The sequence below is a fragment of the Rutidosis leptorrhynchoides genome, chromosome 5, assembly GCF_046630445.1.
Source record: "Rutidosis leptorrhynchoides isolate AG116_Rl617_1_P2 chromosome 5, CSIRO_AGI_Rlap_v1, whole genome shotgun sequence".
NCBI classification, from domain to species: domain Eukaryota; kingdom Viridiplantae; phylum Streptophyta; class Magnoliopsida; order Asterales; family Asteraceae; genus Rutidosis; species Rutidosis leptorrhynchoides.
In genome coordinates, this window is record NC_092337.1 from 117,116,517 (window position 1) to 117,129,552 (window position 13,036).

The following is a 13,036-nucleotide window of genomic DNA, read 5'->3' on the forward strand; positions in this document are numbered from 1 at the left end:
CTTGTTACGGGTACGTTTCTTATTGACGATAAATCTGCTTATGTTTTATTTGATTCGGGTGCGGATAGAAGCTATATGAGTAGAGAATTTTGTGCTAAATGAAGTTGCCCATTGACGCCTTTGGATAGTAAAGTTTTACTCGAATTAGCAAACAGTAAATTAATTTCAGCAGATAATATATGTCGGGAGAGAGAAATTAAACTGGGGGATGAAACGTTTAAAATTGATTTAATACCAGTCGAGTTAGGGAGTTTTGATATAATAATTGGCATGGACTGGTTGAAAAAGGTGAGAGCAGAGGTCGTTTGTTACAAAAATGAGATTCGCATTATGCGTGAAAAAGGAAAACCTTTAATGGTGTACGGAGAAAAGAACATCGCGAAATTAAATCTTATTAGTAGTTTGAAGGCGCAAAAACTAATAAGAAAAGGTTGTTACGTCATTTTAGCACACATCGAGGAAGTTAAACCTGAAGAAAAGAACATCAGTGATGTTCCCGTCGCAAAAGAATTTCCAGATGTATTTCCGAAAGAATTACCGGGATTATCCCACATCGATCCATTGAATTTCAAATAGACATTGTACCAGGAGCTGCACCAATAGCTCGTGCTCCATACAGACTCGCACCCAGCGAAATGAAAGAATTACAAAGTCAGTTACAAGAACTTTTAGAGCGTGGTTTCATTCGACCAAGCACATCACCATGGGGAGCTCCTGTTTTATTTGTCAAGAAGAAAGATGGTACATTCAGGTTGTGTATCGACTACCGAGAGTTGAACAAACTTACCATCAAGAACCGCTACCCACTACCGAGAATCGACGACTTATTTGATCAACTACAAGGCTCGTATGTGTATTCGAAGATCGATTTACGTTCTGGATATCATCAAATGCGGGTGAAGGAGGATGATATTCCAAAGACTGCTTTTAGGACGCGTTACGGTCATTACGAGTTTATGGTTATGCCGTTTGGATTGACTAACGCACCAGCTGTGTTCATGGACCTCATGAACCGAGTGTGTGGGCCATATCTTGACAATTTTGTCATTGTTTTCATTGATGACATACTTATTTACTCGAAGAATGATCAAGAGCACGAAGAACATTTGAGAAAAGTGCTAGAGTTGCTGAGAAAAGAAAAACTGTACGCTAAGTTTTCAAAGTGTGCATTTTGGTTGGAAGAAGTTCAATTCCTCGGTCTCATAGTGAACAAAGAAGGTATTCAGGTGGATCCAGTAAATATTGAAACCATTGAAAAGTGGGAAACTCCGAAAACTACGAAAACACATACGCCAGTTTTTAGGGCTAGCTGGTTACTACAGAAGGTTCATCCAAGACTTTTCCAGAATAGCAAAACCTTTGACTGCATTAACGCATAAAGGGAAGAAATTTGAATGGAAAGATGAACAAGAGAAAGATTTTCAATTGTTAAAGAAAAAGTTAACTACGACGCCTATATTGTCATTACCTGAAGGGAATGATGATTTTGTGATATATTGTGATGCCTCAAAGCAAGGTCTCGGTTGTGTATTAATGCAACGAACAAAAGTAATTGCTTATGCGTCTAGACAATTGAAGATTCACGAACAGAATTATACGACGCATGATTTGGAATAAGGCGCAATTTTTTTTGCATTAAAGACTTGGAGGCACTACTTATATGGGGTCAAAAGTATTATATATACCGACCACAAAAGTCTTCAACACATATTTAATCAGAAACAACTGAATATGAGGCAGCGTAGGTGGATTGAATTGTTGAATGATTACGACTCTGAGATTCGTTACCACCTGGGTAAGGCAAATGTGGTAGCCGACGCCTTGAGCAGAAAGGACAGAGAACCCATTCGAGTAAAAGTTATGAATATAATGATTCACACTAACCTTACTATTCAAATAAAGAAGCCGCAACAAGGATTTTTAAAAGAGGGAAATTTAAAGGATAAAATACCCAAAGGATCGGAGAAGCATCTTAATATTCGGGAAGATGGAACCCGGTATAGGGCTGAAAGAATTTGGGTACCAAAATTTGTAGATATGAGAGAAATGGTACTTAGAGAAGCTCATAAAACCAGATACTCAATACATCCTTGAATGGGGAAGATGTACAAGGATCTCAAGAAACATTTTTGGTGGCCAGGTATGAAAGCCGATGTTGCTAAATACGTAGGGGAATGTTTGACGTGTTCTAAGGTCAAAGCGGAGCATCAGAAACCATCACTAAATTGCCAAGGACTGCAAGTGGTTTTGATACCATGGATTTCATCACTAAATTGCAAAGGACTGCAAGTGGTTTTGATACTATTTGGGTAATAGTTGATCGTCTCACCAAATCAGCACACTTCCTGCCAATAAGAGAAGATGACAAGAAGGAGAAGTTAGCACGACTGTATTTGAAGGAAGTCGTCTCCAGACATGGAATACTAATCTCTATTATCTCTGATAGGGATGGCAGATTTATTTCAAGATTCTGGCAGACATTACAGCAAGCATTAGGAACTCATCTAGACATGAGTACTGCATATCATCCACAAACTGATGGGCAGAGCAAAAGGATGATACAAACGCTTGAAGACATGCTACGAGCATGTGTTATTGATTTCGGAAATAGTTGGGATCGACATCTACCGTTAGCAGAATTTTCCTACAACAACAGCTACCATTCAAGCATTGAGATGGCGCCGTTTGAAGCACTTTATGGTAGAAAGTGCAGGTCTCCGATTTGTTGCAGTGAAGTGGGGGATAGACAGATTACGGGTCCGGAGATAATACAAGAAACTACCGAGAAGATCATCCAAATTCAACAACGGTTGAAAACTGCCCAAAGTCGACAAAAGAGCTACGCCGACATTAAAAGAAAAGATATAGAATTTGAAATTGAAGAGATGGTCATGCTTAAGGTTGCACCTTGGAAAGGCGTTGTTCGATTTGGTAAACGAGGGAAATTAAACCCAAGGTATATTGGACCATTCAAGATTATTGATCGTGTCGGACCAGTAGCTTACCGACTTGAGTTACCTCAACAACTCGCGGCTGTACATAACACTTTCCACGTCTCGAACTTGAAGAAATGTTTTGCTAAAAGAGATCTCACTATTCCGTTAGACGAAATTCAAATCAACAAAAAACTTCAATTCATCGAAGAACCCGTCAAAATAATGGATCGTGAGGTTAAAATACTTAAACATAACAAGATACCAATTGTTAAGGTTCGATGGAATGCTCGTAGAGGACCCGAGTTCACCTGGGAATGAGAAGATCAGATGAAGAAGAAATACCCGCACTTATTTCCAGAAGATACGTCAACACCTCCAACTGCTTAAATTTCGGGATGAAATTTATTTAACAGGTAGGTACCTATCATTCCGAGAAATCCTTCAGACATGATAAAAACGAATTCAAAGTACTAAAGCATCCGGTACTTTGGATGGGGTTCGTTAAGCCCAATAGATCTATCTTTAGGATTCGCGTCAATTAGTAGATCGGTTTACTAATTCTTAGCCTACCAAGCAAAAGGGGCATATTCGGCTTCGATCATTCACCCATATAATGTAGTTTCATTTACTTGTGTCTATTTCGTAAAACATTTATAAAACTGCATGTATTCTCATCCCAAAATATTAGATTTTAAAAGTGGGACTATAACTCACCAACATTTTTGTTGACGTTTTAAACATGTTTATTCTCAAGCGATTATTAAGAGCTTCCGCTGTTGCATACTAAAATAAGGACAAGATTTGGAGTCCATGCTTGTATGATATTATGTAAAAACTGCATTCAAGAAACTTATTTTTGATGTAAAATATTCTTATTGTAAACCATTATGTAATGGTCGTGTCTAAACGGTATATTTTAGATTATCATTATTTGATAATCTACGTAATGCTTTTTAAACCTTTATAGATAAAATAAAGGTTATGGTTGTTCTAAAAATGAATGTAGTCTTTGAAAAACGTCTCATATAGAGGTCAAAACCTCGCGACGAAATCAATTGATATGGAACGTTTATAATCAATATGAACGGGACATTTCAGAAGACAAAAGACAGATTCGACGATTTGAAGACGCAAATGACCAAAAAACTAAAAATTACACAGTACAATCCAAGAGGTTCAATTTATTGATAAGAAACGTCTAAAAGTTACAAGAGTACGAGCCGTAAAACGAAAAGTACAAGATATTAAATTGTATGCAAGGACGTTCGAAAATCCGGAACCGGGACCAGAGTCAACTCTCAACGCGCGACGTAACGGACTAAAAATTACAAGTCAACTATGCACATGAATATAATATAATATATAATTAATTCTTAAAATTATATATATATTATATTATATATTAAAACTGTCGGCAAATAAAAAAACAAAAGATCCTGAGCTGTAAAATGGTGCCATGCGATCGCATGGCCAGAAGGCACAAGATCCATGCGGTCGTATGGATCACTATAGCAGGCCACATTCTTTAAATAGCACGATTTCTGGCCGAATTTTACACTCCATCATCAATCTCTCTTACTCTCAATATATATATATATATATATATATATATATATATATATATATATATATATATATATATATATATATATATATATATATATACATATATTTATAATTTTAATTTTAATTTTAAATTAATAATAATAAGGTTATAGTGGCGAATGTTGTAAGTGTGTAAGTCGAAATTCTGTCCGTGTAACGCTACGCTATTATTAATCATTGTAAGTTATGTTCAACCTTTTTAAAATAATGTCTCGTAGATAAGTTATTATTATGCTTATTTAAGCCGAAGTAATCGTGATGTTGGGCTAAAATATTAAAGACGGGGTTATTGGGCTTTGTACCATAATTGGGGTTTGGACAAAAGACCGACACTTGTGGAAATTAGACTATGGGATATTAATGGGCTTTATATTTGTTTAATTGAATGATAGTTCGTTAATTTAATATAAAGATTTACAATTGGACGTACCTATAAATAACCATATACGCTCGATCGGACACGATGGGCGAGATATTTATAAGTACTAATAATCGTTCATTTGACCGGACACGGGAATGGATTAATAGTCAATGGACTCATTAAAACAGGGGTGAATTATGTACAAGGACACTTGGTGTAATTGTTAACAAAGTATTAAAACCTTGTTACAGTTTAAGTCCCCAATTAGTTGAAATATTTGACTTCGAATATAAGGATAATTTGACGAGGACACTCGCACTTTATATTTATGACTGATGGACTGTTATGGACAAAAACTAGATGGACATATCGAATAATTCAGGACAAAGGACAATTAACCCATGGTAATAAACTAAAATCAACACGTCAAACATCATGATTACGGAAGTTTAAATAAGCATAATTCCTTTAATTCATATTTCATCGCACTTTTATTTACTGTCATTTTATTCATTGCATTTTTATTTATCGCACTTTTTAATTATCGTACTTTTTAATTATCGCAATTTTATTTATCGTCATTTTATTTATTGCACTTTAAATTATTGCATTTTAATTATCGTCATTTACTTTATGCTTTAAATTAAGTTATATTTATTTTTAATATTTTACATTAGGTTTTAATTGCGACTTAAGACATAAAATCGACAAACCGGTCATTAAACGGTAAAAACCCCCTTTTATAATAATAATACTACTTATATATATATATACATATATATATATATATATACATATATATATATACATATATATATATACATATATATATATATACATATATATATATATATACATATATATATACATATATATATACATACATATATATATATATATATATATATATATATATATATACATATATATTTATTTATTTATTTATTTATACAAATATAGTTTTAAAAATATAGCGTTAAACTTGGCTAGCTCCATGTGGAACGAACCGGACTTACTAAAAACTACACTACTGTACAATTAGGTACACTGCCTATAAGTGTTTTAGCAAAGTTTAGGTATATCCACTCTATAAATAAATAAATAACTTGTGTAAAATTGTATCGTATTTAATAGTATTTCGTATAAAAATATAACTATTTCGTATACACCTCTGTGCACATCAAGTATTTTTGGCGCCGCTGCCGGGGATCACTTAACGCCGAAGCGAAACGCTATTTTTAAAATAAAAAAGATATTTAAAAATACTTTTTAAATATTAAAAATACAAAAATATAAAAAGAAAAATGAAATATATATTTTTTAAGAGTTTGTTTAAAATATAAAGTTTTTCTATTTCTATTTTAGTATTTAAAAATTAAGTTTTTATTCATTTTATATAAATAAATTAAAAACAGAAAAAAATATATATATAAAAAGTATTCAGGCTACACTGTAGCACCCCAATTTGTGATCTGAATATCTGGGTCATGCGACCGTATGAACCCGTAGGCTAAAACTCATGCGACCGCATGAGATTGTCTGACACGCAAGGATTGAACCTGAAACTGCATTAATTACGGAGTATAATTTAATTATTATTATTAGTAAACCCTAATTAAGGTTAATTATTATATTAATTAGTTTTATTTATTTTGTATTTTTAAGTTATAATTAGTTTTATTAATTATATAAATTAATACTTTTATAAAATAATAATATAAAAATAATATTTTTTATAAAAATTGTATTTTTATAACTTTAGTTTTTTTTTTAAATTTTGTATCTTTTAGTCGTTTATTCGTAATTTGTAATTTTTCATTCGTATTTAATTTTAAACTTAGTATTTTGCCATAATTATTGTTTATATTTCTAGATTTTTAGACTTTGCCGTAAAATCCCTTAAGTGCTTTTTCTTTAGACTAAGATTTAGGTGCTTTAGAATTTTGTGACGCCGTTTTAAGTTTTAGTGCCTTTTTAAGTTATTGCCGTTTTGGATATAGAATTCTTTTAAGCTTTAATACCTTTAGACGCAACCTTTAATATTTAGTTTTTAGACTTTTGAGTTTCGACGCTTTTCTTTCTTATTTTTATTTTTCGACCTTTTATTTTTTTTCGACATTTTTTGACGCGCTCTTTTTCTTTCTTATTTCTCGACGCTCTAGTTTTTAGGACATAGAATTTTCTATTTCTTCTCTAAAATTTCAAAATGAAAAATTATTTTAAGCGGTTAAATTGATAGACATCCAAAATTTTCTAGTTCGTAGTAATAGTTGGATTTGTTAGTGGCGAGTTGTGGGCTTCCAATTTAAAGGGTCCTGGCTACCTGCTGCATCTATTGGCAATTCGAAACGTGGGCAAAATCAGAAAAGTCTATTAATTTGATAACTTATATAATTTTTATCTTTTATAACTAATAGGATATTCTGTGAATGCACCGAGCAAAACGTTCACCACCTTTTATACGTTCACCACCTGTAACTCGATCAAGACATCTAGCCAACATTGTCGCCATTGATTTTTCTTTAGAATCGTCATCTAGTCGACCAAGTACTCCAGTTCAAATTTCCGATAATCCATTTTTTGAACCCGACCTCACAATTGTGAATCCGGAGGATATTCAGGGACAATTCAGAGATCCTGAACCACTAATCATTCCTCCTGAACCACAAATCACTCATCCAGAGATTGTCGAGGAAGAAACCATTAAATCAGAATCCCTTAGTGATTCAGATTCAACAAATTCAATAATGGAAAATCTGAAACCTCTAAGTATGAAAGACCGAATGAGAGCTAAACGCACTGGCCAAGGTCATGCAATTACTCAACCAGACATTAATGCGCCAGATTATGAAATCAAAGGACAAATCCTACACATGGTAACTAATCAATGCCAATTTATTGATGTGCCGAAGGAAGATCCAAACGAACATCTTCGTGCCTTTAATAGGATCTGTACACTATTTAAAATCCGAGAAGTGGAGGATGAACAGATCTATCTCATGTTATTTCCTTGGACTTTAAAGGGAGAAGCCAAAGATTGGTTAGAATCGTTACCTGAAGGGGCGATTGATACATGGGATGTTTTAGTTGAAAAATTTTCTTAAACAATTCTTTTCGGCATCTAAAGCCGTGAGACTTCAAGGAAAAATAGTTACGTTCACGCAAAAGCCAAATGAAACTCTGTATGAGGCATGGACAAGATTTGGAAAGTTGTTGAGAGGATATCCGCAACATGATTTAGACACTTATCAAATAGTACAAATATTCTACCAAGGATGTGACATCACTACAAGAAAAGACATCGATATAGCAGTTGGTGGTTCCATTATGAAGAAAACCGCAACTGAAGCTTACAAAATTATTGATAACACTGCTTCCCACTCACATGAGTGGCATCAAGAAAAAGATATCATTAGATCATCTAAAGCAGCTAGAGCCGATTCTAGCCATGACTTTGATTCCATTTCTACAAAGATAGATGCTATCGAGAGACGAATGGAAAAGATGACTAAAGATATTCACTCAATACGAATTAGTTGTGAGCAGTGTGGAGGACCACATTTGACAAAAGATTGTCTCAGTATTGAACAAACAATGGAACAAAGAAAGAATGTTTCATACATGAACCAAAGGCCTGGAAATAATTATCAGAGTAATTATCAACCGCCAAGACCAATCTACAATCAAAACTAGAATTATAACCGAAATGTTCCATACAACAACCAACAAGGTCCTAGCAATCAGCAGGTATCCAACAATACTTACAATCAGCAAAGACCTATTTTTTCAATTAAACCACCATAAACCGATGATAAAAAGCCAAATTTAGAAGACATGATGTCGAAGCTAGTTGAATCTCAAACTCAATTTTTCACATCTCAGAAACAAACCAATGAACAAAATGCTCAAGCATTTAGAAATCAACAAGCTTCTATTCAAAATCTGGAACAAGAAGTAAGCAACCTAGCAAGGTTGATAGGTGAAAGAAAACCGGGAAGTCTACCTAGCGATACAAATGCTAACCCCCAGAATGAAACAACTAAAGCCATTACCACAAGAAGTGGTATTTCACTTAAACCACCTGAAATACCTGTAATTTTCGATGACTCTATTCCTACTCCACAAGAACAACAACCTGAGCAAGATAAGGAAATAGAACTGGTAGTTGAAAAGGTTAATGAAGATAACACAGTTAAGGCTAAGCCTTATGTTAAACCATATCAACCACCAATTCCTTACCCGAGTAAAATGAGAAAAGAAAGACTTGAAGCCGAGCAATCTAAATTCTTAGATATGTTTAAACAAATAAATGTAAATATTTCTTTCATTGACGTGATTTCAGGAATGCCTAGATATGCTAAATTCTTGAAAGATCTAATAACAAATAGAAAGAAAATAGAAGAACTCTCGACCGTTACAATGAATTCTAATTGTTCTGCAGTGCTTTTGAATAAGATACCAGAAAAACTCTCTGATCCAGGAAGTTTCACAATTCCATATTTTCTGGGTAGTCTTAGTTCAATAGAAGCATTGGCAGACTTAGGTGCTAGTATAAATTTAATGCCGTATTCATTATACGCTAAACTAGACCTTGGAGAATTGAAACTAACATGAATAAGCATACAACTAGCCGATCGATCAGTAAAATATCCTAGAGGGATAATGGAAAACATGCTAGTTAAAGTTTGTACTTTAGTATTTCCAGTAGATTTTGTTATTCTGGACATGGAAGAAGATTTTCGAGTTCCTCTCATATTACGAAGACCATTCTTAAACACGGCTAAAGCAATTATAGACATGTTCGGTAAGAAACTGACCCTAAGTATAGAGGACAAGAGTGTTACCTTTTCTGTGGATAGAGCCATGCAACAACCGCAATCTGCAGATGATACATGTTATTATATTCAAACTATAGATTCACATGCAGAATTGTTAGAAGAATTTTCAGAATTACAAGGAACAGGAGAATGTTCTTTAGGAGAAGGAACTGAACCAATTGATGAAGCTGAAATGTTAGCTGCACTCATGGCTAATGAATACGAACCAACAACAGAAGAAATTCAAATGCTAAAAGAGGAAGACAGATATCGATACAAATCATCGATAGAAGAACCACCGACATTAGAGTTAAAGCCACTCCCAAAGCATTTAGAATATGCTTATTTACATGGTGAATCTGAATTATCTGTAATAATATCGTCTTCTCTTACTGAAAATGAAAAATCTCAACTCATTTCTGTGATAAAAGCTCATAAACCAGCTATTGCATGGAAGATTCATGATATTAAAGGCATAAGTCCTTCGTATTGCACACATAAAATCCTTATAGAAGAAGGTCATAAAACGTATGTGCAACGCCAACGAAGACTAAATCCTAATATGCAAGATGTTGTTAAGAAAGAAATTATTAAACTGCTAGACGCAGGTTTAATTTATCCAATCTCTGATAGTCCATGGGTAAGCCCAGTTCAATGCGTACCTAAGAAGGGTGGCATGACTGTCATCACAAATGAAAAAAATGAGCTTATTCCTACTAGGACTGTAACAGGATGGCGTGTTTGTATTGATTATAGAAAATTAAATGACGCTACCAGAAAAGATCACTTTCCTTTACCTTTCATTGATCAAATGTTAGAAAGATTAGCCGGAAACAGTTACTATTGTTTTCTTGACGGTTTCTCCGGATATTTTCAAATTCCAATAGCACCCGAGGAACAAGAGAAAACCACGTTCACGTGCCCTTATAGTACTTTTGCTTACAAACGTATGCCATTTAGACTTTGCAACGTCCCTGCAATCTTTCAAAGGTGCATGATGGCAATTTTTCACGACATGATAGAAGAATGCATGGAAGTTTTCATGGATGACTTTTCAGTCTTCGGTGATACTTTTGAAACATGTCTAGTTAATCTTGAACGAATGCTTATTAGATGCGAACAATCAAATCTAGTACTTAATTGGGAGAAATGCCATTTCTTGGTTAAAGAAGGCATCGTTATTGGTCACAAAATTTCAAAGGAAGGAATTGAAGTGGATAGAACTAAAGTAGATGTAATTGCTAAACTTCTACATCCCACCAATGTTACAGGAATTAGGAGTTTTCTAGGGCATGCCAGTTTTTACCGACATTTCATAAAAGATTTTTCTAAAATTGCCACTCCTATGAATAAACTCCTAGAAAAAGATGCTCCATTCATCTTTTCCGATGAATGCATCAAATCTTTTAATATTCTTAAAGAAAAACTCACTAATGCGCCGATCATGATAACTCCAAATTGGAATCTACCATTTGAACTCATGTGTGATGCAAGTGATTTTGCAATGGGAGCCGTTTTAGGACAAAGGATTGAAAAACGATTTCAAACTATTTATTACGCTAGTAAAACGTTACAAGGAGCACAAACGAATTACACAACTACTGAAAAAGAACTCCTTGCCATTGTCTTTGCTTTTGACAAATTTCGTTCATATCTCGTTTTAGCTAAAACAGTGGTCTATACCGACCATTCTGCTCTTAGATACCTACTTTCAAAACAAGATACCAAACCAAGATTAATTCGTTGGATCTTACTCTTACAAGAGTTTGATATTGAAATCCGAGACAAAAAGGGAGCAGAAAATATCGCCGCTGATCATCTTTCTCGTCTTGAAAATCCTGAATTAGAAGTTCTAAATGAATCGGCCATACAAGATAACTTTCCTGATGAATATCTATTAAAGATAGATTATAATGAAATTTCATGGTTTGCGGACTATGCAAACTACTTAGTATGTGGATTCCTTGAAAAAGGGTTTTCGTACCAAAAATGAAAGAAATTCTTTAGTGATATAAAACACTATTTTTGGGAAGATCCACATTTGTTTAAAAGTTGTCCCGATGGAATAATACGCCGATGTGTATTCGGGGATGAAGCCAGTCAAATCTTAAACCATTGTCACACAGGACCAATAGGAGGACATTATGGGCCTCAACTCACAGCAAGAAAAGTTTACAATGCTGGATTCTATTGGCCTACAATTTTCAAACACGCACACCTTCTTTGTAAATTCTATGATGGTTGTCAAAGGGCTGGAAAAATAAGTCAACGTGATGAAATGCCACAAAATGTCATTCAAGTATGTGAAGTTTTTGACGTTTGGGGTATTGACTTTATGGGTCCATTTCCAAAATCTCATAATAATCTCTACATTCTCGTTGCCATTGATTATGTATCTAAATGGGCGGAAGCATAAGCTCTCCCAACTAACGATGCACGAGTTGTAGTCAACTTTTTAAAACGTCTTTTTGCAAGGTTCGGAACACCGAAAGCTTTAATAAGTGATCGGGGTAATCATTTCTGTAATAATCAACTTGAGAAAGTTCTCAAAAGATATGGAGTAACTCATAAAATCTCAACCGCTTATCATCCACAAATAAGTGGACAAGTTTAAAATACCAACCGAGCTTTAAAACGTATTCTAGAGAAAACCGTAGGATCAAATCCAAAGGAATGGTCCATGAAATTAGAGGATGCACTCTGGGCTTTTAGAACAGCCTACAAAACTCCAATTGGAACCACACCTTTTAAACTCGTTTACGAAAAAGCATGTCACCTTCCAGTAGAAATTGAGCACAAAACATTTTGGGCTTTGAAGACATGTAATCTTGATTTGCATGAAGTCGGACGTCTACGGTTAAGTCAATTAAACGAATTAGAAGAATTAAGACATGAAGCATACGAAAATTCGTTAATCTATAAAGAAAGAAATGGCATGATAAAAGAATCAGAAGTTCAAAAGAATTTAAAGAAGGAGACAGAGTTCTTCTTTTCAATTCACGATTCAAGCTATTTTCTGGAAAATTGAAATCAAGATGGTCTGGACCATTCATAGTCAAAAGAGTTTTCCCGTACGGAATAGTAGAATTAATAAATTCAAATGGGATTAAATTTAAGGTTAATGGTCACAGAGTTAAACATTATATAGATAATCCAATGGAAGTTGAAGATGAAGTTAATCACAATTTCAATACCAAAGCTAACTAAGTGTAGGAAGATTCGAATCTTTTTAGGGTAATATGTATTTCTGTTAGAGTTAGATATTTTGTTTTCATGTAGTTCCCGAGAATGGAATCCGAATAGTCTTTCTCTAGCAG